The sequence below is a fragment of the Halichoerus grypus genome, chromosome 15 (genome assembly GCF_964656455.1).
Source record: "Halichoerus grypus chromosome 15, mHalGry1.hap1.1, whole genome shotgun sequence".
Lineage (NCBI taxonomy): Eukaryota > Metazoa > Chordata > Mammalia > Carnivora > Phocidae > Halichoerus > Halichoerus grypus.
The window spans coordinates 14,868,251-14,894,915 of NC_135726.1; the positions used below are offsets into that span (position 1 = coordinate 14,868,251).

General features: G+C 46.9%; 1 protein-coding gene across 4 annotated transcripts in view; it reads right to left on the bottom strand.

Annotated features, from left to right (window-relative positions):
* Positions 1-26,665, bottom strand: part of ZFHX3 (zinc finger homeobox 3) — a 266,361-nt gene that overhangs the window by 98,870 nt on the left and 140,826 nt on the right. The window lies entirely within an intron of this gene.

The following is a 26,665-nucleotide window of genomic DNA, read 5'->3' on the forward strand; positions in this document are numbered from 1 at the left end:
TTAATAATTAAAAAAGAAAGGAGAGAAAAGAAGCCAGCCCGCGTTACTTTGTAGGATTCGACCCCATTAATATGTTGCGCTCGTTCACCCTGGCCAACAAACTGGAAGTCAAAGGGAGGAAAAGAGGGCTCTTGTTAGAAAATAATTCATCGTGAAAATCAAAAAAATGTGTTCCTGTTACTTGTTTCCCAGGAAAACTAACCAACTTCTGTCAGAGAACATTGATTTCTGTAAATCTGGCGGGGCCCCGCTCCTTCCTCCTCCCCAGTGATGGAAACTTCTAACATCTGGTTCTTCATGCATGGAATGCAAAATATTGATTAGGTTTTGTCAAAGCCTTCCCTTTAAAGTAGAAATGGACAAAGTACATTCACACACACACATTCACAAGTGAAAACACACAGGACTCATAATGAAGCTTCCTCAGGGGAGGAACACCTGTTACTATAAACACACCCTCACCTACCCCCTCACACTTTCCCATGCACACAATGCAGCTCCACTCCTCGGGCAAGTGAACCTCTGTGATGCATGGGGCAAAGCAGCTCTCAGGCACCCCTCCGAGCAAATAGGCTACCCTAGGGGCTACCAGCCGCCTCCTGCTGAGCAGAGAAGAAGCCCCACAGCGGGCATGCAGAAGGAACCCCAAGACACCTGTTGAGGTGCATCTGAAGTGCATCCAGCCAAGGGCAGGTGGAAGGGCACCCCAGTCCATAAAACGGAGGTCCCGGATGGAGGTGGCCACTCTTACATCGGGCCTCTGGAGGTGAAATTATAAACCACAGCCTGCCAGGGGCCCCAGCTTCTGCCCTCTGGGCAAGAACTATAACCATCCTCAGCACTTCCAGTGAGGAGGAATGGGAAGATGAGAGTCCAGAGTTAGTTTACTAACTCCCCACATTGTGAGGTGAAATAAGGAAGGTGTAAGTGGGTGCTGTGCCCGTTCTCGACATTTAGCGCTGAGAAGACACCCACAGCGACTTGTTCTCTTCTCCTTACGGCCCATCCCCACGAGGCAGGTAGCCTTTGGCTCCTGTCCTTGGAGAAACCCAAAACTCGGAGAGGTCATGTGACTCCCCGCAAGGTCTCACGGAGTATGGAAGAAACAGGACTGGAAGCTGGGGCTTGATGCCAAGTCCACAGCCGCCCAGCTCCACGGCGCTGACCGCAGGGGCGCTCTGGAACATGAGATTCCCCACACCCAGGTATTCACCTTGGATGCTTAAAAAAAATAAATCGTTGCAGGTGCAATGCGACCGGGAATGGAGGCAGTTAATTTTTTAATCAGTGGTTGTGTTACAGTTTCAAACTTAACGTCACATTCCTAGGAAAGCTTCCAGAAGGTCAACCTAAATATATATGTATTTTCTGTTTAATGTTGGCTTTTCACCCACTCATGCCCTCATCCTTGGCACATGCTAATTTAGTCCTATTTCACTGTCGGAGCCCTGCAGACACCATAAGATACAAGCCCCAACCATGATTTATAAGAGAAAGTGAAAGGAAGTAAAAATGTTCCCTTAGATCAATCCATTTAACGTTACTCTGACCTATTTTCTGGTTTCTAGGCCAGACTCCTTTTGCCCTGGACAAGCCATGAGTGTTCACTCTCTGTATCTGAGCTCCAAGGCCGAAGGCGAGACTTCCCATCCCTGCATCTTTTCCCTTTCCTGAATGACATCTCCTGATTCAGAAGTCTCAATTCCAGTATTTCCTTGAGAGACATACAGCACATCCTCAAAGGAAACGGACAACGAGAAATCCAAACATGGTCTCTCGTGGAATGCTGATGCCTTCCCATAATAGATTTCATTCCCCTCTGTTAGCGAAACTCCAGAAAGGAGAGGGAGCTTACCAGGTATGTAGGGGTTCTCCCAAAGGAAGGGGCCCATCAGAGCATGAGGTCGTATGTAAGCCAAATTAGGGCTAGTTTCCCTGAGGGTCAAACGAGCATCTACACACAGAGCTCAGAAGCTGAAGGAGGTATGTGGTGGGTGAAATCACAAAGTGGGTCCCACAAGGCTAACATCAAACTGACTGCCCTCCAGAATCTACCAAAAGCTCCTAGGATCTGAAAATTACCCCTTCACTAGGATAAGACACTGGTTACAGTAACCTTCCCCACTCATAATGAGGCATTTCTTCCCTAGCACTACTTTCCAGTTCTCACAGATATCAAATCCCAAATAAAAATAAGGGCCGCCATCTACATGCCACTCTAGGGTGTCCTCCAACTTCACGCCAATATGTTGCCAATAATGGTGGTTTAAGGTGCACTCCGGATTGAGGCAGCCCGGTGGAAAACCCTAACTGTGCTACCCAGGGCAAGTTATATACACTGTGTGGTCTCCGTTTACTCACATGCAATACTGGGACAATAAAAGAACTTAGGCAGAGCACTGCTGGGAGGATTCAATAGGATATGGATAATTCATAGGAAGTGCTTAATTCAGTGCCTGATGCATAGTTAGCCTTTACAATAAGGCTAGTCTTACCATTACTTTTCAAACGAGTTAAGGTTTGCGATTAGGAATAGAAATGAAGGTCTACTGAATTTACCTATTTGACATTTCTCTCCTTACAACCAACCCTGCCTGCCCCACACTCCCTGCGACACCCCCCAAACCCCAAAGAGGAATCCCTAGCTGACAATAAAGAAAACTGTGATATACAGAAATTATAACATGGAGGGGATACTGAACACGCACAGGACCCACTTCTTCCTTGTAAGAGGTGCTTAATTTTTATTTTAAGTCACTTGCCCAAAGTCATGCTGCTGTTGCAGGCACAGCCAGGACCCACACCTCAAGCCCACGTCCTTGCCCCAGAACCATATGCCCATCAGGATGTCGGCATAATGAAAATCCAGAACCATATTCTTTATCATGTCTGCCAACATCCCAGGTGAAGGCCAGCTGAAGGAAGGAGAACCCAGCTGGAATGGCTCACAGACACCTCCCTGATGCCCTAAATCCGCTCTGAAGGATTTGTGTATTTCGCTCTCCAGTCCCATGACAGTCAACACAGCAGAGACAACACATGCCCGGTGGTCAAAACAGGTGCGTTACTTCATCTGTAAAATGAAGATGTTTATACTTGCCCTGTCTTCCTCGGAGGCAATTTTCAAAACCACATGAGAAAACAAATGTGCAAATCCTTCGGAGGATGTGAAGGACTACCCAAGTATTTGGCCCAGCCATCATCTTTCTACCCTGGGTCCGGGTTCTGCTTCCGCACTCCTGATTGGCAGGTACAACCCGGCGGGTGTGGTTGTTAATGATGCGGACGGTGTTCTAGCTCAGTGGTTCTCTAACTGGAGCGCGCACCAGAAGCACCTGAGGGTGAGTGATGCCAGGATGGGGAGGGCACCCCAGGGTTTTGGTTTCACCTGCTCTGGGGTGGGGATCAAGAATCTGCATTTCTAACAACCTCCGGGGAGATGCTGAGCCTGCTCATCTGGGACCACATTCCGAGAGCCACTGCTCTGGACAGCAATGGCCACAGACCAGAGACCCTGTAAGAAGAAATATTTCCAGAGTCTAAAATCTCTGTACCCGCCTTTTCCCAAGGAGTGTTTCAGATTCTAGCAAACCGCAAGAGATAGATCACACGCACGATGCCAGCACACAAGAAGTCACCTCTTCAGTGGAAAAGTCACACGGAAGCTGCTGCCTGCTACTAGCATGCTCCAGATACTTCATAAAAGTAGGAACTGGCCCTATTCATCTCTCTCGCCCCTTCTGCACCTGCACTCTGAAATTTCCCAGGGCTGTCGCTGAAAGCGTGACTCTTGATGGCGAAACATGAGGCATCACTTTTTCCTCATGAGCTCTGCGTCCTGCTGAGCGCACCTGTCCAGATGTCTGGCTGGAACAGAGCCCACGAAAGAATTTCAACCAAGTATGAGAAAAATAAAATGGTCTTTAAAATTCCTCCCATGCTCTTGAACTTTCTGGCTGTTGCTGCTGAGAGCATGAATTTGGCGCTCAAACCTGGAGGCTTGTCTTGAGCTCCCATGACTTGCTGACAAATACCCTCATCACCTTCATTATGAGAGGAGACAATAGGCAGCCAGCATGAGATGGACCGGGGTGTGGGGGGCAGTGAGCACACACAGGGCTGAGTTCTTCCAAGAGGTGCTTCAGGTTTTGCTTCCTTTTTCCCTTGAAAGAGACAATGGGAAGGTGACAAGGCAGGGGACACAAATTCCCTCTAAACAAATGCCTTTGCAGTCGATCATCGTGGCTACTAAGGCATTTAACCCTTTCTCCTTAAGTTCCATGGATTTTGCTGAAGGCTGAAAAAGATGGTGACCCTGGCGGGAGGGGGACAAGAGACCAAGAGAGGGAGAAGAGAGAAATGGCTCTTTGAGGAAGTTGAGCTGAGTCTGAGCCGAGAGGCCAGGAGATGGCCGGCTGCAAAGAGGACAGCCACGTGGCCGGAGGGGAGATAGTTTTGCCAACGATGACACGGCTGGTTTCTCTGCCCTGCTCTCGGGTTCCCCCATAAATAACCCAGACAAACACCCAGTGCACCAGGTTTTGCACTCCTTCCCCCCCTTTTTAGGTCTCATTAAAAGCCGATATTGTTCGGTCTCAAGATGGAGAGCTCAGCATGGATTTTACTGAACGTTAAATCAACCAGCAAGCGTAGCCAGCAAACTCTGTGGCACTTTAACTTTAAATAATGCAATAATTATTGAATTTCCTTTTTATAACTGAAGTGCTGGAATGTAAACAATGGGGCTGTAATTGCAGGAAGGGGGGATCAATAGAGGCAATCGTTTTCAGCCATGTTAATTGTAAATACAATTGCTCCAAGATGTCAGCCTTGTTCTTCTTGCTCCCAGAATCATCCTAACGGATGACAGAGTCCAACTTTCCCATTACAGCTGTTCGTTCCTTTAAGAGGTTCTCAATCAGGTCTGATCAATCTGTCAAGATAATGCATGGAGTAAGTAAGACTCTTCCAAACACAGGCTCCCAATCAATAGCCCGGACCAGCTTAATGAGGTGGGGCTAAGGCCCAGAGGGAGGTAACAGCCCCCAGCTTGTGCCTAGGTTTGGCAGGCCGGCTTCCTCGCATGGCCCTGATAAACAGATCAGCCCTTAATGAGGACATTACTTATGCATGCTTCAGCAAGCAGCAAGGCATCCGTCCCTTGGGACAGACGGACAGAAAACAAAATAGATTAACAGAAAACAATATGGTGCCAAATTAGGTCTAACTGAAGACTTTTCCCTCCTTCTTCTTCTTTCCTTAATTGTCCAGAAGAGTGGAGGACATCAATTAATCATTCCAATGGGCATGAGCTCAAAGACTGGGAGCACTCATAGGGCTGGAGTATCTCTGGGTGTCTGCTGGCCTCCCTTGGTTGTCACTGAATATTAGCACCCTAATCTCCTCAACACCATTTCCAGATCACAAGGGGGGCCTCTCACAGAAGGGTCCCAACACCAACCAGCAGGAGAGAACAAAGACATGGCTGAATCCTGAAGTCTGACAGCCACACTGGAGGGGCCAGGAACTGAAGATGGACAAGAACAAAACCGCTACACCTCACAGCCAACACTGGTTTCTGAGATCAAGTCTTGGTCTTGAGAATGGTTGTTCCCTCACAGAAGAAGGGGTGGAAAGTCAAGAGTCTGGAATCCCATTTCACATGGCCCAGCACCCTCTGCGAATAGCACAGGCACTATGGGAGTCTAAGTTCTCAAAAGGATCATCTGGAGGGCTCCACGGGGCGCTCAAGAGCTATCTTTCCTCCCTTGGAAGCCACCATGTGGCTTCACATTTGTTCTCGCTGACTGGTTATGAAGAGCAGTCCCTTGTGTAAGTCCTTGAGAAAGACCACAGTAAGGGAAGGTCTCACCCAGAATACAGCAGGTACTTTTCCCAGTGGCTAGGTTTCCCAGAAGGGGTTCTCAAAAGTGTAGCCCCTGGACCAACAGCATCAGTACTCCCTAGAAACCCCTTCAGACCACATCTAGACCCACAAGAGTCTGGGGGTGGGCCCAGAAAACTCAGTTTTAATAAGCTCTCTGAATGCTTCCCACGCAAGCCCATTTGAGGGTCACTCTCTTCAAGGGTGAGTTAGGCAAGGCAGGTTCGAGCAGTGATGACCTACAAAACTGCAGAGAATTAGCAAGCTGGCCTTTTCTGGATCAGTAACCGTTCAGTGTCTAAGATGTAGCTGGAAACCTACACTTTCCCTGAGGTCTGGATCAGAGCCCACCACCCACCTGCTCCAGAATGCAAAGCCTCTGGGAGTAATGACACCAAAGGAATGAGGCCCTTGTGAAAAGTTCATTTTATTAGTGGGGAAAGATCATGGAATGGGCCATACCACTGAACTGCAAAAGTCAACAGTCCCATAATATGAATGAAGTAAAATGAAAATAAACTGGGTCTTTATAAAGATATCAGGATGAGCAAAAGAGAAGAAAATAAAGACATAGCTGGAGAAATGAGATCCCTCTTTTGTGTAAAGGCCCAGCACTCCCCAACTTCCATGTTCTCCTTACCTTACTGGGTTACAAACCACACCTTGCTTCTCTGCTGCCCCATGCACAGCAATTCAGGCTGGGAGACTAAGCTGCACCTTTCTGTCTCAGCACAGCTCCTGATCTGAAAATTGTTGGCCGAAAGTCTGAACAAATGAGAAAAATCCTCTAATGCTTCATGGTTACTCCTGGTCTTGAGCTTGCCAACCTTTCTAATCTAGTCCAGACTCCCTCCCTCCACCTCAGCCTTTCCATCCTCCACTCCATTCCACACCTGACATAAAATTAGCCTCCTGGCACTTCCCACCTTACCCCCCAACCCTACTCTTTCTAGTCGCTGGTCTCAATGGCTTTTCCTGACTGGAAACCCTCCCGAATGACCCCCTCCACTTGCTGAAATCTGCCCAGCTCTGCGGGTGAGTAGCGGCCACCCCTACCTGGACGTCTTTCCCTATCATACCCAAGCTAGAATTCTTGTCTCCACCACCTCCGGGGTCCTGTAGCAGGAGGGGATCCCCACCCGCATGTACCGCTAATCACTTCCAGGCACAGCGCTCACTTGGTTTCCACGTGGGCGTAGCCTACATTCCTTGATGACCGAGACAGGAGGCTGGGACTGAGAGGATAAGCATGTTTGCTAATATTTACTGCTTGCCTGAATAAGATTTTATGGCAGGATATAATTACCATAAACGGTTGTACTCAGTTACTTATCAGTATATGAATCGCAGAAGTGCTTCTACTCCCCTGCTCCGAATTGGCCAAAGTGTCCGCCGGCCGGAAGACAACTTAGTTGGTCACCATCATTCTATCCCCCCACTGTGTCTATGTAGTTACACGGCTTTAATACCGGCAGGCTCTTTCACGAGAGCTCGCTTGCGATTAAACTGACAACTGCCGGACTTAGGGGTGCGGACGACCATCTAGAAGAAGATCACAGAAAACAGGGACAGAGAGCCAACTCCACAGATGCCCCCCCGCCCCAGGTGGGGGATGGAACTCAAGCCATCAGGACTCTGCAGAGGAGTTGGCCGCGTCCACCACACCTTTGCAGATAAAAACAATTGAGCATGTATTTGAGTTCTAAACGTGCAGCGTCTCCGAGAGCCAAGGGCAAGGGGGGACCGTGTGCAGACCCCTGAAAGGAGACAGCTGCACGGGCTGCCTGGGCGCTCCTGGGACATTCGCTGAGCAGCTGGACTGTCTCCAGGTTGGGAAAGTCGGGATGAGGACTTTTTTTTTTTTTTTTAAACACAGACACACGGGCTCATCTTTATTTTCTTCCCCAACTCCCCAACCTCGTCTACGACTGACTGCTGCTGAAAACCGCGCCTGCGCAGACCCTCGATTCTCGTCACTCCCTTAAAAGAACTGGTTACATCTACTTCTGTGCATTTCCTGAACTACCAGACCTGTGACGAGGGGAACATTCTCCACCTGGGCTTAGATGGGCTGCTTTCCCTTTCTGGTTTATGCCCAAACTACGGGCTCCCCAGCCTGCTCACTGGCTGCCAGCCCAGCTTACAAGAGACCCTCCCCAGAGAGGTTCCAAGCAGTGTGGTGGGAGACACAGTCTCTTGGTTCTGCTCTCAAGCTCCCAACTGAATGTGGCTGGGAGGCCAGTCAGAGAGATTTTTTTTTTTAAGCTTATTTTAAATGGTAAAATACAGGAAGGTTTTTCATCAGCCAGTCCACATCGACCAAAACATCCTCCCCTTAGAGTCACCAAGTTCATTCTGTTTCAGGAGGCCCAGCAACCAGTGAGGAGATGGGAAGAAACCCCAATAAAAGATTTGCTGGGGACGACAATTTTATCCCAGACAGACGATGGTTTACAAATCCTGCTAGAGAACCAGGTGGCATTTTCCTCAGTAAAATTCCAGCTCCAGAAAACTGCGTTTAAAACACCAGCCAACTGGGAACATTTCTTTAAGCAAAATGGCAGGGTTTAGAGAAGGCTGGAGGTAAGGTAAGTAAGAAGTTTGCTAAGATTTCCAGCTCGGGGCACTGGGATGCTGCGGCAGGCTTGTTAAGCACGTCCGTGGTTCTTATGCTTCTAGTGCGTGGTGACATCTGGACACAAACCTGCCAGTGCTTTCTTCCCAGGGAGACGATGTTAAGATGAGGCCAATTGACCACAGCAACTGGCAGGTGACGTCTTTGGAATCTCAAATCCAGTAACCTACTCTGCAAGTATTAATAGAGACTACAGATACTTTTTTAGTGGGTATTTTAAAGGCTTAAGTCTTAAAACGTCAATTTCTCAATGACCTTTCCAGATTACATTATAATGACATGAAGCCAGAGGAACCGACAGTCAGTCCCAGTTTCTGGTAAAACCTGTATTTTTATGGTCTTTAGTGGTCTTTCTTTGAGCTTTGGATTCATTCATTCCCCATCTGTCTGTCCATGTTCCTGTTTCTGGTTTCCTCAAATAACAATGAAGGGATGATTAATCTCTAAACATTATTTTCATCATTCTCTGTCCCTAAGAAAGGTCATCCACTACAGAGCTTTTCACCCACCACTCCCTTGTACCACCCTTGTCTCCTCCTTGGTCCCTCAGTGGTGTCTCTCTGTCTCTGTCTCTCTCTCGCGCGCGCGCGTGTGTGTGTGTGTGTGTGTGTGTTGGGGTGGCGGGTGGGGGTTGGTTCGTGCCACTCCGTCCTCCTGTACACACTTCCATTCCAGCTCAGCCTTTCTGAACATCCCATCTCCCACCCTGTTTCTGTCTACAGGGATCCTTTCTCCTCTGAACTCAAAGGCTTAATCTCTCAGCACATCTTTTCCCACTGACACCTTAGACGGTAGTTATCAGCATAACGTATGTGGCCTCTTCTCCAATGAGACTGGAAGGTTCCTGAGGACAGAGACTACGTACCCTCCTACTGGACACACAAGAGTCAGGTCATTTGGTAGCAAGGACACGGGCATAAGTCAGGAGCCTTGCAGAGGAGAGGGGGCCCTGACACTAAGTTCTCTCTTCGACTGTGAAATGCAGTAACACCACCTCACAATGAGGGGCCGTGAGACTCCAAGGAGTGAAGCAGTGTGAATGGACTTCAGAAGTGGCCAAGCAAAATTTTTTTTTTTTGAAGTGGTCAGGTGATGAGAAAGAATTGGTGGGAAGGGGCACCTGAAGACTCAGAAAGTCTTCCCTACCAGCAGATTTCATTGGGGTCCGAGGTCTACACAAAGATGAATTAATTACTTGATCGCCTGTTCACTTACCCCGCTAATGAAATCATGGGATTTTCAGGGGGAGGAACCTGTTAGGAGGACCAGCTTGCCTCTGGGTGTGAGTACTGTTGGTCCCAGCTGCGGTCCCCAGCGCTAACATGACTCATGAGATGACACAAATTGCCAGTAGGCTTTGTTATTCTATGACCTTCAGCAAGTCACCCTTCTTTCCTGCTTCAGTGATAAAATCTGGATGGCAATACTAAGAACCTACTTCATGGCATTATTGTGAGGAATGATGATGGTGCACAGCTAATAATGACCAGGAAGCACTTTGTCTTTGTAGAGAGCTATATTACTTAACATTTAGAATAATACCCACTGTTTCAGGTTGAGAAAGCATTCAGATTTTAGCTAAACTGAAGGCTGAACATAGCCACTAAGGAGCAGTGTCCTTCCCATAGAAACGCTGAAAGCTACTCAGTCTACTGAATAAAATGACTAGCAGTACATTAGCGAGAAGCTGAGGCAGGTTTAGTTACCATGAAACCAGGGTCATTGCATTCAACATCTAATAAGCAGATTCTTAAGATCACAGAAATAAACCAGAGCCAAGTGAGCTGACAACAACTGCATTGGGATAGAATGATTTTTTTAGTCCATGGCTTCCCCAGATTTCAGAAAAATACAATCTCTTAAAAGACACGTTTCTATCATCTAGACCAGCAGTCTGTAAGTATCAGGACGGTAACTATTTTAGGCCTGGAGGGCCATACGGCCTCTGCTGCAACTGCTGAACCCTGCTCTCACAGCACAAAAGTGGTGATGGGCAATAGGAAAAATAACATGCATGGCTGTGTTCCAATAAAACTTTATTTATAAAAACCAGTGGCCGGCTGGATTCCCTCCTCTGGCAGTGATGTGCTGACCCCTGATGAAAAACACTGTGAAAAATTTACTCATTTGGAATATGAAAGAAGAGGGGAGAGGAAACATACACACACACACACACTTTGTTGAGCAAAATAAGTTCCTTACAACTTGTCAAAACACAGTAAGAGCAAGGCTTGCAAACTTGATATTAAAATAAGCAGTTTCAAACTGAAGATCAACAGTAACTCAAGTACCATTTAACTGGGAATTATGAAATGACTCCAGAACAATTAAACTTCACCCCTTGTTTTCACGCTTTTGAACGTAAGAACTTGCGTGTAAGTATGTTCTCTATCCGTGGCAATCCTTCTCAAATTCTGCATCTCCTTCTATAAACACGGTGAATAATGCCGCATGAGTAAGTGAGGGTTATCCATTTATTCAGAACTAAACAATACCTGTAACTGAGTCAACTTTTAACTAACCTAATGGTGGAGTTACTAACAACAACAAAAGGGTAGTAGGCTTCTTCCGCGTGCCCGCCAGTAGCTGAAAATAATGCAGGTCTGAAAAGCAAGGGAGTGAAACTAAAAGGAGAAAAAATTAGGTCACTCTCATCCCTGGGTACCTTCCTGCACATCCTGCTCTTACTCCCTGAGCATCTCTGGAAAGGAGAATGCTAGCAATGATCTTGACATCCAACAATGAGCGGCCAGCAAGTCTGGATTTAGAAAAATAAAACATTTAAGTGTTTGCTCAATATCACCATCTCCATGTATCTAGCCCTGCATAGATTTCAAAGGGTTTGGCCTTTCATCAGTTCAAGTGATTCTCACTACCACCTTGTGAAATTAAGGGGAGGCAGATGCCTTTCTTCGCCTTGGACAGAGGAGAGAGTTAAATCAGAGAAAGCAACCTGGCAGGAACTGGGGGAGCCTGAAGGTATGGACTACGTAACTCTTTAGAGTTTAAAAAAAAATTCTTCGTTAACGGTTAGCACTGTAAAAATCTGTGAGTTTCCCACACAACTGAGGGGTTTTTTTTTAGCTCTTTTTAAACAAAAAAAAGACAAAGGAATATCTGTTTGTACTGGCTCCACATTCCCTCAGCTCAAAAATTATCTGGGTAAGGTGGGACAGGCGCTCTGCAAACCCCCTGTAGGGGCCTGGGCTGTGCCACGTGTACCAGAGTGGGTGGCTGGGGTGTGAGGGCCGGGGAAGCTGGCCCCGGGCCTTCCAGTCCTGGTTCAGCGCGGGTCACGCCACACTGTGCCACCTGCGACCAACCCAGTATAAAGACACCCCTGAAAAACAGTGCCTGCTTGAGGTGCATACCATACAGCACCAGACTCACGCCGTGAGGGAGCTCGGGATGGATGTGGCTTCATAAGGGAAGCCAACTTAATTCTGCCAAGGAGTTAATATTTGCTAATTGGTAGAAAAAGGTAAAATTAATGAGGACATTAACATAGCTATTTAAAAACAGCTCCATGTTTCTCCCATTGTAACACATGGAACTATCAGGAAGTAATTGAGGGAAAAGGACACTGTCAATTCTCAATTATCTGCATGAATGAAGCGCTCAGTGACACGGATAATCCAAGTCATTTACATTTGGATTTAGAAAGTAACATCTTTTTCCTTCGGAAAACTTACCTTCCTAATTACAGCTTGCCGAATGTGAGGGTGCGATCAGTTTACCTTCTCTGCTGAAGAGGAAAGCTGCTAGGGAAGGTAGAGAAACCCGCAGGGGGCTTCGGACCCCCCGCAAATCACCCACGGCAGACAAAAGATCACCAACACTGGTTGTCCAATGTGGGAGCCATCTGTCACATGTGACTATATTTAAGTGAAAGAGGATTAAATAAAATGAGAGAAGTTCAGTGACACAAGCCCCGTTTCAGGTGCCCCATGAACGCAGGTGACTACAGCGGCTACCATGTGGGCCGGCACAGAAAGAGAACATTTCCGGCGTCACAGAGAGTTCCAGCGGCCGGCAGGGACTTCGAGGTCCAGGACCATCGCTAGTTCCCTGGATTCAGGAGAAAGTGGGGGGCGGGGTCCGGGGCAGGGGGACGCAGGAGATGCTCTGTCTGCTGCCACTTCCATGGAGACGAAACGGAAACACCAGCTCGTTTAATTTCAAGCCCTGCAATGTCGACTCTGTCTAGGGAACGGCACCAAAAATAAGCATTCCATTCTAAGTAAAATGAGGCTTTTTAATTAACAAAGCAGAAAACGAGTGGATAAAAGGCAAGGCAGGAGAGCCCGATTTTAAGTAAACATTTGCCATCGGTGCCGCACCTGGCATGGCCACGCAGCCCGGGGCGGCTGCAGGTAAACAAGGGGGAGAAGGCGGCCTCGGGGCGGGGGGGGGGGGCGCGCTTGGTAGGGGCCTCGCTCAGGTGCCACTGGGAGCCGTGTCAGGCCCAGTGCCACTTCACATCCTCATTAATTATCTTGAAAGGAGAGGGTTAGTAAACAGCCAGTTAATTAAATTCTCAGATGATGCTAATTTGGGAGGCTTTAGAAAGACTGGCAAGGGCAGAGGCAATATAAATGGGACCTGGATGGGTTCGAAGTACGAATGGAAAATAAAATTAAGCTCGGGCAAACAAACACCACTTTAAATAAGTCTTATGGAAGAGCCAAGATATGTCCGAAGAGGAATTTATGTGGAAAATAGCTGTACTGAAACGAGAAGTTTTTGCAACGTCTGAGGCATAGAATCAGAATGGGAGTTTTTTTTTTCTTAAAGGTTTTTTAAGATCTTTAATAAAAGTGTTTATATACGCTCAGAAAAAGATCTGTAAGGTACACCAGCTGTTAGGAGTCGTTGCCTTGGGAGAGGTAGGATCACAGGCAAGGGGACGACGCAGGGTGGGGCTCCATATTCTTTTAAACTGATGGAACATCTCTCAAACAAGCACACACTGTGAGGTTTTTAGTTGTTTTTGTTTGGTTGCTTAAGCTTTTTAGTTCGAAATCATTTAGACGTAGAGACGAGGTGCTACTCAGCTCCCCTACTGTTAACATCTTACATCTTCACGTCTGGGACGCTCATCAAAACCAAGAAACTGACATTGGTACAATACTATTACTAAAGAACGGACTTCACTCAGATTCCGCCCACTTTTCCAAAGTTCATGCCCTTGTTCGTTCCAGGATCCAAACTCAAATCCCATACAGCATTTCGTTGCTGCACCTCTTTCCAATCTGTGACGGTTCCTCCGTCTTCTGTGACCTGGACACTTTCAAAGAGCTCGGGCCGGGTATCTGTAACAGCAGCCCTCAGTCTGGGTTTATCTGATGTTTTCTTATGATTACAGTGAGGGTCTGGATTTGGAGGAAGTACCCTTCCCACTGTGTCGTCTCAGGGGTATGTGACATCAACAGGACTCATCCCTGTTCATGTGAACCTTCATCACTGGCCCCTTCCCACCAGGCTCCTCCACAGGCAAGTTACCCTCTTCCGATTCCATCCTGTATTCGTTAGAAGTGGATCACTAAGTCCAGCCCACACTCAAGAGGAGGGGAATGAAGCTCCCGCTTCTGGTTATTATGGCGTTAGGTAAAATAAAAATAACTCCTAACACAGATAAGCTCCTCCAGGCAAAAAAGAAGTATCTAGTGAAAATGTCTATCAAGAAAGTCAGAGTTGTTGTCATTGTTTTGAATCCTCAGGTTCTCAATGACAGGGATGAATAAATGCCCACAGCTGCAGAATCCTTGCCATATGACAGGCGGGGTTCAGCCTGCTTACATGCATTATCTCACTTAATCCTCATAGAAGGATGCTTCAACATTACAATGATCAACTCCAAATCACAGATGGGGAAATGTGGCACAGAAAGGTTAAATTTCCTGTTCATGTTAACACAGTTACTATGTGATGAGGCGGGATTCAAACTCAGGCCCCTGGATCTAAATATTATGCTGTCTAGAAAGCTCTGTGCTCTCCTAATTCTCCATATACAATTCCAAAATTTCAAGCTACTCAAATGGAGCAGCAAAATATAATTGAGAGAGAAGTGACCTGGGGTAACATGTCAAGAACCAAATGGGACAGAGGCCTGTCTAGAAAGAAGCGCACTCATCGTGGCATTCAGGGGGTTAACAAAACCGACATGCTCTGAGGGGTCTCCAACAGAAGGCTGTAGTCCTTCACCTTCATAGTGTGGCAAGAAATACAGAGCACCTGAGCTGGTCAAAGGGACTCCCCATCAACAGCTATGCAAGATGCTCAAAATCCAAGGACCGCAATGCTCACTGATATCCCAGCCCCTGTCTGTCAAAGAGACAAGCCAGGAACTGTCTCCTCCAATAACATTTACTACTGCTACTCTTCTGAGGTTCACTGTGACTGAGACGTAATAAAGCAGGGGTCAGGGTTGGAACAGGTCTGTCTGGCTGTGGAGACAGAGGATGCCAAGACAGAAAGAGACCAACAGCCCAGACAGAGCAGGGGAAACTTAGCCCAAGACCCCCCAGATCTATAACATGGGCTTGTTTAATCCCAACTGTTAACGATTTCATATTCTGACATCAAAAAGAAACAAGGAAATGAGCCACTTCTAGAAAAACAGGGAAGCGTGGATGAGAGCCCCTACTTGCCCCCAAGTACCCACATTATTCAATTCCCACATTGATCTTGACCATTCTCCTTTGCCACACAGAAAAAAACAATGAAGTAAGCAGGAAGCAATAAGGGCCCCCTTCCTGGATGCCCACCCCATACTGTCTTCTCCAAATATCTGGCATTCATTTCTCCTCCACAGAACCTGGCCTTGCTTTGTTCTCTGTTCCAACTGCAAAACTCTGCCTTTAAAAATGGTGCCAACAAAGGAGCACATCACACAAATTATTCTCCCACCACACTGGTCCCACCTCACGAGGGGGTTAGAGGTCAGATCACCCCTAGACACCTAGCGTCACAGAAGACGGGGAACAGCAGGGACGGCCCATGGCTCTCATTCAATGGGAAGGTCCCAGTCAGCACGGCTGGACTCTGGTTAAACGTGTCCACCGAGCCAGATCTTAAGGAAGACAGAACTGCCTCCTCTCAGGACAGAGTCTCGGAATTTTACAAGCCGTATACTCATTTTATTAAATGCAGAGGAGAGTTGCTTTCAGCAGCTGATATCTGAGTGCTTACTACGTGCCAGGCACAGTTCTGCCGAAGGGCTGTTCCAAAAAGAAACAGACACAGCACCAACCGCCCTAGAGGTAACTCCTTGACGCGTCAATGGAGTCTCCACCAGGCACGACTTCAGGGTTTTACATCATCCACACAAAATACAATAGCATTCAAGAGGGACGCATTTCCTGATTTTCAGTGGCACCAAAACCTGAGAATTATGGCCTGGAACATTATCTGTGGCAAAAATCTGAAGTCTTTGAGCAGACTTTTGTAAGCACCTAGAAAAGCAATGAGTCACTAGAAGTAAACACAAGTTCACCAAGTACAGAACAAGAGAATAACTTCTTTCCTCAACACTCACCCCTGTTTTTCCCCCCCAGTAGTGTCCCTACTGCAGTTCTTACTAATAGTGAACTGGTCAATCAGGGGACTATCAGAGAGGGGCCTCCTGACATGGAATGTTGTCTCTCATGATACCCCTGTGAACAATGTGTAAATAGGAGGATGGGATTCTAGGATGGCAAGGTGTCTCTCCACTTCAGGATGTTGACCCAAAGAACAGTGATCATATGTCAAAGTCAACCTGGAGGAAAAGGTCTACTGGGGGTCATCATTACCCATTGGGACTTCTCTTGTCTAACATTTCTAATGAGATGTGCAGAGAGAGAGAAGTCATGCCCATCAACAACCAGAAAGACTCTCTAAAAGCCACAGAAAGGAATGGGTAAATTAGAAAACATTTTTAAAAGGAGACTGAGGAGAATTATTATACTTTAACACCAGGCAGTACAAAACTAAAATAACTAAGTTCTGTATGGTCCCAAGTCAAGGCAAATTAATGGAACAAGAGAAAGTCTAGGACCAGATCCAAATACAAATTTAGCATGTGATACAGTGGCATTTCTAAACACTGCAGAAAGGATGGGTGGATGGCTTAGTAAATGGGACTGGGATGGACAACTAATTTAGGAAAAAAAATAAACATGGGAGAATCCTTGCCTCACAATATATACCAAAACAAACTCCAGATGGATTATGGAGTTTAGTGTCAAAACATTACACCATAAAAGAACTAAATGGGGATATAAGTGAACCTGTTCTTGGCAGGGTAAAGGGATTTCTTAGCTCAACAAAAGGGAAGGAAGCAGAAATGAAAAGATCCGACGAGATAAACATTTCAAACTCTGGAAATCTCAAAACCTAGGATGAAGAGTCAAAGGTAATGATGAGTGGGAGAGGCCGTGAAACTCGGAGCACACACGTTTCACATCTTTGATATCAAAAGAGCACTTTTAACTTGTTTGTTTATATTACGTACTTACTAAAAACTTTTTAATAGTGGAAAATTGAAAAGAAAAAAAAAAAAAAACAACCCTGAAGACCAAACAGACAGGGAACAAAGGAAATCACCGCATCTTCACACGGTGGTGCACTATGCAGCTAGTAAAAAATCATGTGGTAGGAAAATATTTAGTGATATCCAAAAAAATCAAACACTGTGAAGTTAAGAGCCATTTACAAGATATACACATAGCATCATTTAAATTCTACTAAATAATATCACATCTGTACAGAAAAGGCTAAAATGTTTAAAATTAGAACCATCTTTGTGGGGTGAGATTAGGGATGATACTCTTTTTTGTGGTTCTCCACATTTCCGTAAGTCTTGTTTGTTTTACAATGGACAAGGAGTATTTTTGAACCCCAAAATAAAAATAAATGAAAATAATATATAAATAGGACATCTTTTGAAAGGGCAGCCAGCTAATGCACTGAAACAGTACAATAAATGGATGAAGGAAAATAGCAATTTACATTAAAGTTCTGTTCTCGGGTCTGGGGAATGGTGAGACCTGGTTTAATTGTCAGTTCTATGAAAACGAAGACATCAACCAAACCCTGATCATTTCAGGGGACCGCAAGTTCCACTGGAGCCAAGGGTCTGATTTGGCTTCTTAATAAAAGAATAAAAACTTAATGATTAAGTATCTTTATCAAGGAAGGAGAAAGATTCCCTGTAATCAAACAGTGAGGTCTCACCAAGAACACCACACACCCAATAATGAGCTTTGTCACCCAAGAGACATGCAATTCAGGGTTAGGTAATAGGGATGGTAAGGAGTTTGGAAGCCACTTCATACCAAGAATTAGGTACAAATGCCAGGGAGTGTATTCAGTAGGATGGAGAAGGTGCCTACACAGAAATAACTGACAAAAAGAGGAGGGGGGCACCTAGGGAAATGAGCCATGGGACTTTCACCCTGGGGACACTGTGTAGCTGCTAAAAATCATGCAGTATAAAAACATTTAGACATCCAGAAAAGCACACGTAGCAAAGTTTAAAGAAGCCAGTTACAAAAGCAAATGATACATACAGTATCATTAACATTCTACCAAATACTAATATCATCAGGAAGACTGTGTTACCAGAGAGGAGTAGGAAAAAACTGCCTTTATCCCTGCAGGGAAAGAAACAGACCGCACCCCAACGGAAAGGATTTTTACCAATTAGAGGTATCCCTTGACTCACTGATGTAAACAAAGTGGAAATGTTCAAAGAAAGTTGAAGACCACTGTTTAGAAGTCTTTTTACAGGACAGTCCTTCATCAGGGCCAAAATTTCCTAAGTGCCCTTCGAGGACCAGGTGAGTCAGGAGCTTGCTAGAAACACAGATCTCTTGTATTTCCCCAGCCCAAATTCACAGAATCAAATCACGGGCAGAACCCCAGAATTTGTACCTGATTCTGATGCACAGCCAGATCTGGGAACCCTTGGGAAGGTGACATCTTTAATAGGCTTTAAGAAACGGTATCTGAGGTGTTTTTTTTTTTTTTTAAGGCAATACAGAAAGGAACAAAAAAGTAACAAATGACCAAATTCTATCACCGAGATACACATTTTTGGCCAGCACCCATCTTGGCACGTCTAATCTATACATACAAAAATATATTCCAATTTTACATAAATGGAATAATCTGTATACATAACATTTTTATACTATGTTAGCCATCTTTCCAATTAAAAAATACATACACACCATCGTTTTTAATAGCTGCACAGTAATCCACAGCAAGGACTTGCTATGATTTTAACCGGTCCAACTGACCAGTTTACCAACTTAAAGTAATAATAACAAAACCGAAATAAACAACGCTGTGATGAAGAGCATTTCAGACATATTAATGCCTGGAAGTCAGAGACAGCCTCATCAAAGAACAAGCCCAGGTGACATCTGGATAGGCACTAGCAAAACACGACACTAAGCTCTGTGTTCACCAACAGGACACAGGAACGAGACTCTGGATTCCCTCGTGATTAGGAATACAATCAATGGAAAAGAAGCATCTGTGTAAGTTGCAGAGCAGTTTCCCCAAGAGGAAGAGGACAACTTGCTTAGGTTGGAAAGCAAATCCGACAGAATTCAGAGAAAACTCCTTGCAGAACGCCACCAGCATTCTTTTGCCTCTTAACTGCAGAGTGCAGCTGTGAATTCTAGTCCTTGCCCTCCCTCTGCCACCACTCCTCGCCCCCACTGTCCTCAGACAGCAGGAAGGCAACAGGGCAAGAGAGGAGCAAAGCGTCTGGGAGATGCAGCCGTGAGACTTAGGACAAGTTCTTCATGGAAATGCGACCATGGTTACTTCCTTCCAGAACTCCATGGCCAAAAATATATCCAGCTTTTTTCTTCAAAAGGCAGGAGGCGCTGCTTGGGAAGCCGGAGACCCAAGGGGCTCCGGCAGGAGACCACGCAGGTAGGAGAGAGAAGGACAGAGAACGGAGAGGGAATTCGGTCTGCTCAGGTGTGACCTGACAAAGGCCCTGGGGAAAAACGAAACTGGAGGGCATTTCATTTTCAGTTGGACTGTGGGCTACCCCCAGCCCCTGATAAAGCCATCTGACCACCAAGAGGAGAGGCATGACCGAGATGGTGGACACTGCAGGGCCTCCCCTGAATGCTTCCATGTGGCCGACGGCCCCTGACCATGCAGAAAGGAATCCAGGTGTCTGGGGGGAGAGGCCCGGCACAGAGAGCAAAGAGGGAGGCGGCTGGTGCGTTTGGCTCAGCTCTCATGTGCTTGTGACGCTTGCTGGTTCCAGGCCCCAGGAAGCTGGCTGGGGCCTTGTCCTGAGCAAGAAGACAAGCCTCTGCCAGTCTCCTAGCAACCCCCACAGGCAGCATCTGAGGCAAGGCCATCTAGGGGAAATTTTAAACGGCCACATGCACAGATGCAAAACTTAAAGCAGGCCCGACTCCCATTTGGGAGGCAGCTCCAAAAACCAAGCGCCACTGAAAAGGCCCTTCGGGGGACTGACGATGGAGGCGGTTGTCCACACTTCTCCGCAGCTCTGCAGCCCCAAGGAGCACAGCCACACCTGTGAACCCGGGCCCTGCGCCCCGGGGGAGAAACAGCACACTGGCTTCCACACTTCAAGGGTCCCATAACCCCAAGTACACCCTGATGGTCCTTCTTCTGAGAACTCGGGCCCCGGGCGGTGACACCAAGCACTCTATCTTAACTCTTCTCTCCGCAGTTCCTTCGCCAAGCCCACTCCCGCTGGTATCACCTGCTTCTCAGCGGCTGTCAGTTCGCCATCATCTCCCAACTACTCCAGCAGGACGGCGAGGCCCACCCCATGTTGCCAGCTCAACTCCACCTGTTCCAGACAAATGGCCTTCCCCCCTTTGGCCACTGTCACTGTTGCTTCTCTCTCCACCTGAATTCATCCCATTCTATTCAATCCACAATACCAGTGATGCCACATGGGAGGGGACAAGTGAGGGGAGAACTTTTCCTCACCCTATAGCACATACAGGAAAGGGCCAACATCAAGGCCAGCCCCTAGAGTCACAGCAAGGAGATCCATCTGATTGGCCACCTTGAACACAGGGACGGGAGTAAAACTGAGTGCTAGATACACCTGTGTGCGGCGCCAAGCACATTTTCTGTCCACTCCAGGCGCTCTGCCTCCCACCGGGATTTTACCTATGAAACTGTCTTGTGGGCTCAGATATTCATCCTAAGATACTCCTGTCCGATGACTATGTCCTATACAGGGTTCATAGTCCTTTACCTGTGTCCGGATACCCAATGCTACTCACTCCGGGAGGCAGACAGCTCCATTTTACAGATGGCACTAAGGCACGCATTCAGGGTCCGGGGCTGGTACGTGTGAGAGCTAGGAACAGAACGGAAGCCCACCCTCTGATCTGTCTTCCTGCTCGGTCCATACCAGGGTCCTTAGAGGGTTTGTCACCTGTAGGTGCTAAAGCCACTATAAGGACTGATGACATTAGCAGTGTCTTATACTCTAAGACACTGCACCATATATAAAATTACAGCAGATATATATACACACATCTATGCATACGTGAATATATACATATATGCGTATTTATGCATGAAGAGATGTTTTTTACATATATATGAGCTGGCATCTATAAAAGCTCTAGATAGATGGAGGTATTCATATCTCTGCTGCATCAGAACTCCTCACTTCATTTATAAAACTAAAATATGACGTTAATGATTTTCCAGGGTCCCAATTTCTAGGGCCCCGATTGAGGCCAGGCAGGTGGTCTCCACAGCTGTTTCAGACACACCACAAAAAAAAAAGCACCAGAATGCCCCGGAATTAAAACGATTCCACAGCCAGCAACACCGCTTCCCAGTTCTCTGTCCTGACCTCATCAATCTCAAGTCTGTTCTCCTTGGTACAAGATGAAGTGGGAGCTAATGAAAAAGCTAAGGAAATCAGCACCACTAAGAAAATGCCAATACTCATTTGAAATCAACATAAACAGTGGACTGTTTTTTATCCTACTTTGAATTGCTTTCGTCCTTCCTGAAGGGCCTCCTGGACAGGATCACGTCTCTAGGTTCTGTGTAACGCCTGCCTCACAACACCGGTCCTCATTAAGTGTCAAAATAATAATTACCCCGGATAGAGAATGCACGAGTGGGCTAGTCATCAGCTATAACGGGGCTAGCTTGCACTTGCCCCGGGCACGGCAGTTCAGCCATCAAAATATCCTAAAACCAAACTATTCTTTCTTCTGGCTATTTATTTTCTAGCATCAAGGAGAGGCGCCCATTTTCTCTTTCAGAGTTGGTTTCAAGAGGTTAAACCTCTTGGAGGCCACATAAAACAATGTTCACTTTGTAGTTGATCACAAAAACGAGAACAACTCTAGACGTGACCGAGCTATACTCAACATTCCTTCTTCCCTGCGACCCGATGCATCTCTTCATGATGACCCCTCAGGGGCAAACACTGTGGTGGCTTCCTAGGAATGCTTCCGGAACCCCCGCTTACCTGTAAGAATAGCCACTGATGGTAAAACTATGGCGGAGGAAAGAAAGCGTGAGAGCCCAAAGGCTTCCTAACCAACGCTTCTTATTCCTGACTCTGCACCATTGCTTAGAGGTTTTGACCTAAGTTGTTTCAAGCCAGCCGAGGGGACGTCGCTCCATTCCGGAGTGGCAGTGGGCATCCTCGGGCAGAAAGGGGTGGGGTGACACCGATGCGGCAGCCTGTGGGCTGGGGGTGTAATTACAACGCCAGCCTTAAAAAGCCAACAGGCTGTTGAATGCCAAGCCTGCACTATTAATTTGCATATGACATTAATTTTGCTGTCAGTGTGTTAATGTGTGATTAATTCTGTCATGGGTTGGAGCAAGGAGAATTAGTTAATTGTCAGAAACCCTTCTCATTCACTCTCTCATTCACTGCCCCCCCCCACCTGCCTCTAACTTCCCCCCGTTTTTCTCTTCTTAGTAAATGAGCCTCCTGGGTTTTCTTCCTCCGGGGACTTCCCTCCTATGGGATTTTAATCCCATCTCCTCTGACCCTTTAAATAAATCCATTTTCAGACCCCAGAAGTGAGAACGCAGATAGGTCAGGCAGCCCCCCCCACCACGCCCCCCGCCACACACACACACCAGCAAGACTGAACTTCTCCCAGGCTGTCACGGGGTGGTTTGGGAAGGACTTACAACAGGGACACACAGGTCCCATTCATATCTGTGGTCCATTGCCAATGCCAGCGATACCTATATGCATTGTACAATCCGCTGTTTGTGTGTTATGCAAATACTGTGGGGCTGGAACAAGCTGGAATGTGGAGTTAACACAGAGCCATTGCTGTGCTATAGAAACGGGTCAGTCGGCTGCCCATAATCTAGCTGGCTTCTTCCTGCTGAACAGGCCCTGGCCACCACTGATGCAGTTTCATGTTCAGCCTAGCCATCATGAGTCCAGTGTATTTTTACTCTGACATTATTCCATCACCTAGCTGGCTAGCTAGGCTGATTTCAATAAAGTCCAATAGAAAGAATCTCAAGACCCCTAATTCTATAAAGGGCAAGGGAATTCTAAAGCCCCCTGAGGGTCAGAAAGCTTCGGGGATGATGAGCATGTTGCAGATCAGATTAAACACCCCCAACCATGGCAGCCAACATCAAATATACATGCCACTGGTCAAGGATGGGTGATTCCGATGATGACCTCCCCCAGCTGTGCCAAAACAGAGACCACGCCTGTACCCATTCACCCCATTCCTGTGTCTCTTCATTACCTTTCATTACACATTGAGTTGCCTTTTATTTATTTTTATTTTTTTAATTCTTTAATAATCTCTACACCCAACATGGGGCTCAAACTCATGACTCCCAGATCAAGAGTCACATGCTCTACTGACTAAGCCAGCCAGGTGCCCCTGAGTTGCCTTTCTTTTTGAAGGAATGAGGTTAAGAAGAAGGAAGAAAGGAATGAAAGCAAATTCACTGATTCCCCCCACCTTCGACGCTACAATCATCCAGAATTCTTCTCATTTATGGGGCTGAGAAACCAAGTGTCACCCTCTGACCACTTGTCCAGGGGGCTGGAATGGGCACCATGCAAGGGCAACAGTGACCACCAGTTTTATATCCTCTGGAACATGAATGAAAAGAGACACAACCTGCTCCTACCCACTCCTTAGCAAGTTATAGAAATACATTTCAATTTATTGAAAGGGACCCTAAATTTGTCTGAAAGCATGTTTCCAACAGTTAACTTATATTCACTATAGTAATGAGAATTAGGTAAATGAGGCCTACGTTCATGTTGCAAACAACATCTTTTTGTTTTGTTTTGTTTTGTTTTTTTACAAAGCACAGGCCTTTTCTACCTGGGCAGCCAATGCTTGTTTTAATTTGGAAAAACATATATATCAATTGGAACTTTTTTTTTAATTAACCAAAGAGTAATGTTCTTATGAGCCTCAATTGTTTTAATGTCTCATCATTTTATTTCATGTATACTCTCACAACTAAACTCTAACTAGATGCTGAAGAGAAACCAAGTATATTTTCTCATAGTAGCCAACTAAACAGCCTCCTAAGCGATGTGTATTCTCTCTCTCCTTCTCTCTCTGCCCCTCTCTCTGTCTCATTTGGTCCCACCGTCCTGCTCACTTCCTTCCCCCAAGTAATAAAAGCCAGATAAATCCACGGAAGAGGCTACTAAAGAAGAGTCTTCCGCAGCAACCCCACTTTTCAAACACACTTGTCTGGATTACCACTTTTCAAAGAACTCTTTCGAGCTCTCATGGAAGTACCGAGAGATCAACGAGCTGGAAGTGTCTCTGATCAACAGGAATCTGGGTCCCTTCTTCCTTTTCAGTTGAGGTGTCACTCTAATTGCTTTAATCTGGGCATTATTCACACATGAAACTGGAATTACTCAGCACGTGGGAAAGAGGTCCCGACCACCCATGGCCATTAGAGATCCCATGACATTTTTGTAAGTCAGCCAAATTCCAACACAGACAGTAGGCCCAGCAGTTGCTGTATTCAGAAGGGGGAAGAGTGTGGACCCCTTCGGTGCAAAGCAGGAACCAAGTTTCCTACGTCTGGTCCATTCTTAAGTGTCTATTGATGATGTCATCCCAGCCAAACTCCTCTGGGCACAGCACATCGAGTCTCAAAATGGCTAATTCTAACTTTTTTGAGCACTGACATTCTGCATGCATGCTCCTCTAGCTTCCTTTTAAAGGGAAGTCTCAAATAAGGAGAGGAGAAGCCAGGAGATAGGGTGCTGGAACCAGTGAGCTACAGCAGGGTCCTAGGACAGGGGTTTCTCGGTTGTTCTCACTGGACAACTGCCTCCTAAAATCTACTTCAAAATCTCCTCCCTTGAATTTCACTTTGAGAAATGGAACATGCAGCATCTTCAAGGTTCCACTCTTTCTTCCCCTCCTGCACAAATACCAAACCTTCCTTTTTCCTCCATACATCTTAGCCATCCTTATCTGCACCATTGTCCTTCCTCAACTTCCCAATCTGCACCCATCCATCACATCCTACAGAATCCTTTCCCACCCATTCTCCCAAGGGGACGGCCAAGCCCTAGGGAAGGAAACACCTGCTCCAAGGTACCGCTCCCTTGGCCTCCTGGCTTGCTTTGGAATCCAGAGTCAGTGGGTTGTGCTCCAGGGGCTGGTGATGGGGGAGGTGACATCATGCCCTGCGGCAGGAGGAACAGAGCTGCACAGTGACTTTGGGGAAACACTCAGCTGTCCATGCATCCAGTAAAAATATCCTGGGACTCGGTCCCAAAGGTGGTGGACTCCCCGGTACCCCGGGGAAGGACAGGAAGGTGAACAGCTCAGCGCTGGGGCGCGCAGCAGGCCCTTTGCAAGGCCGGCCCGCCCTCACAGCCACCCTGGGTAACTGTAAAAGGCTTTCCACGCCAGGCACACTCCCAGCATTGTGTGCTCTCCAGCACTCTCTCCCCCACCAAAAACCCCGAGGCCTCCGGAGTGTACGCTAACCACAAGCCTTTGAGTGGCTCATGTATTTACAAACTGAGGCATGTCGAAATCAAAGGGGATACCACATGACATAATTCGCATTAAAATGTCAACAGGCTGACAATTTATAGAGTCAATCCACGGAAGGTGGGGAGGACTAAGACTTAGTAATTGTTTAATTCCTGCTGAAACCCACGGCCGCCGTGCCTTCAGGAAGCTGGGATGCGCTGGGGGCCTCCGGCCCACACAGCACCCCACGGGGCTGGCACCATGCCAGAGCCAGGCACTAGGTTTAACCATTTAGGGCACTCCGTGTTGAGAGAGAGAAGGAAGAAAAAGGAAGAGCTTAAGTGAACATGGCAGGAGAGGGGGGCATGGGGTGCAAGAATGTGTCTGGATGTGGCTGACAAGATGGCTCAGGTGGGTCCCAACAAAGGAAAGGTGTCCTTTGTTGTACCTCGGGTACTGCCCTCATTGTTCGGGTATCCAGGGGCTAGAGATTTGAATACATGCAAAAGGCCCGCCCAGCCCTGCTTTCCCAGCTATCCTAAGCAGGTCTAGGAAGAGGGGGCAGCATTTGCACCTCGATTTCAATGGCCTCCAACCCCAAAGAAGTGAGAGCAAAGTCATGACCCAAACCAGAACCCCTTTCGTAGAAAATTACCCGTGGAAGTTTCTTCTAGCTCTTTGACCCTTCCAACCAGCAGCACTGCTCTGATCCAAGGAACAATGCAATATACATTTTTAGTGCCTGTTTCAGACTCTCAGTATTGCACACACCGGGGTATGGTTCCTCCTGGTTTCTCCTGCACTGCTTCAAATGCTCTGAACCTTCCCCAGAGAGGGCTCCGTCTAGGGGTGTGCGCTAGGGGAAGGCGGGCAGAGCTGGAAAAGGCTTTTGGTGGAAGGCGGACCAACTCCTTCAACTACACGCCCAGATCTGAGCCACGTTATAGTCTTTTAATGACGGCATAGGAAAGACACATCAAGGAAAGAGAAATGGTATTAATAAGACTATTTGGCAAAGCTTATGGGTAATAATCATTATCTGCATTAGCCCTGAAAAACCCATGTTCCGAAAAGGTGGCTTTGCTCTGTGGGACTTGCCCCTGAGGACATCCGGGGCCACGTGGCCTGTGGCAGGGCTCTCTGCACAAGCTCACTGTCTGTGTATAA